At 33.1% G+C, this 1,937-nt stretch overlaps 1 non-coding gene across 1 annotated transcript; it reads right to left on the reverse strand.

Annotated features, from left to right (window-relative positions):
* Nucleotides 1-1,647: 1,647 nt before the first annotated feature.
* On the reverse strand, nt 1,648-1,729 carry TRNAS-AGA (transfer RNA serine (anticodon AGA)). The gene has a single exon. It is a non-coding gene; the product is annotated as a tRNA-Ser (tRNA).
* Between the last annotated feature and the right edge of the window lie 208 nt (nt 1,730-1,937).

Raw genomic sequence — 1,937 nt, forward strand, 5'->3', positions numbered from 1 at the left:
TTTCTTCTTTTTCTTCCCCACCACTAGGGAGGGCAACTGCCAGGAACAAGAGCGGCAACTGTTAATTAATTGTTGAATCATGGCAAGTGGGCGATCGCGCAGATTCGAACCTTTAATTAAAACGCGATACAGCCTTACCTGCAACTTTCAGCGAATGTTTTCGTTTCCATCTGCGCGCAATTACGAGTTCCAGGCAACCGCGTGTTCCGAGATCGATATTTCCGTGGGAAGAAAATGAGAACGAGGAAGAATTCGCGCGATCGCGGAGATTGCAATCGGGAGAAGATGGAATACGGTGACTTTTAATCGATACGTCGAACGTCGATCGTGATATGTTCATCGGGACGGATAAACAGTTGCATAATTTGTTTGATATTCGTTAATTGGATTGGCGTGTAACTCGAATAACCGTGATAATAAATGATGGACGGAAATCGGTATTTTCCGTTAATGAAATTAAATTCGAGCGATATCTATTGTTACTGTCTTTTTGGAAATGAAATTCCAACAATGTGAATTATCGGTAGAAGGAAAATATTTGGTGAGAAATATATTCGTGTTATTTCATTAAACGTTTGTTTGAAATATAAGAAAATTGGCTAAATAGAATGGAATACAATAGGATGCGAATGAATAATGCAGTTTTAAATAGAATTGTATGGTGAGAAGAGATAAGGTTATTAAAGAATTTTTTAAATATTAATAAATTTGAAAGAAATTGTTGAGATACTTGTCATGTGAGTTATGTCGATGGCATTCGTCTGTGTCTATAATTAGGTAACATATTATGAGTGTATGACATCATCGCGATATTTGACGTTACTTCGAGTTTCTGCTCATAGATGGCTAGACAGTTAAACGAGTTCCCGCAGTAGCAAGTGTGCACAGCTGGCTACATATTGTATCGTCACGGACGGTGAAATTAAGATCGTACTTCACAGGATCATTTCTGTAGTATATCTTCCTTGATCTCTGGGTAAACACAGAGTTGATGTAACCACGATGAGGAGCTATAGCTCCTTTCCCTGAGCGTGAGGAAGACTCGAGAAGTTGACGTAGTTTCGACTTCTCAGTCATCGATGATCGTTCACCCCTTGTACTCAGTACAAGGGGGTTGGGAGGGGAGCGTTCTGAGTGGCTACTCTTATTTATTAAAAACATAAACAAATTAAATAATATAGGAATTGTATAATTAAAAACTTGACTTATTGTCAGATTAAAAATATAATAATTTTTTATCATGTTATATATAATCGATTTCATTCGCAAAAATGGTCATATTAGTACATAGTAAAAATCTGTTCTAAGAATAAATGAATATTGTAGAAATATTATCAGTACTTTTCTAACTTTTTATCAATATATTTTGATATTTTATAATTTTCTCAATAATAAAATTCGTATCTTCCGTGTTACAATTTTAGTTTAATTTATATCCCGTAAAATAATAATATTACAAATGTTTTAAAATGTACAGTTAATTAATAAAGAAGGATATGATATAATACTCAGGTGTAAAGTATAATTCTATAAATATTTAATCATACATGCAATATAATTTTAATAATAACAAAATCAGAAATTATTGTATTTTTAAATATAAAGAAAAATAAAAGAAAGCTCAACCCCAAATTACTTTGGTTCTTTCGCAGTCGGTAGGACTCGAACCTACGCTCCCAGAGGGAATCTGATTTCTAGTCAGACGCCTTAACCACTCGGCCACGACTGCTTGTTGGAAACCTTTCTCCTATAGACAAACATAACCTGTAATATTACAAAATCAACAATTAAATATTTACATAATACGTTAATAATACATTGTTCCTAGTTTCATAAATTGATTCTACATAATAATCAACCTACAAATATCACTAATATTAATTATTCTCTTTTAGCATTAAAAAGAAATGCATCATTTCTCAAGTTTAGTAAAATTT

Source organism: Eufriesea mexicana, unplaced genomic scaffold (assembly GCF_001483705.2).
Source record: "Eufriesea mexicana isolate 0111107269 unplaced genomic scaffold, ASM148370v2 scaffold794, whole genome shotgun sequence".
Lineage (NCBI taxonomy): Eukaryota > Metazoa > Arthropoda > Insecta > Hymenoptera > Apidae > Eufriesea > Eufriesea mexicana.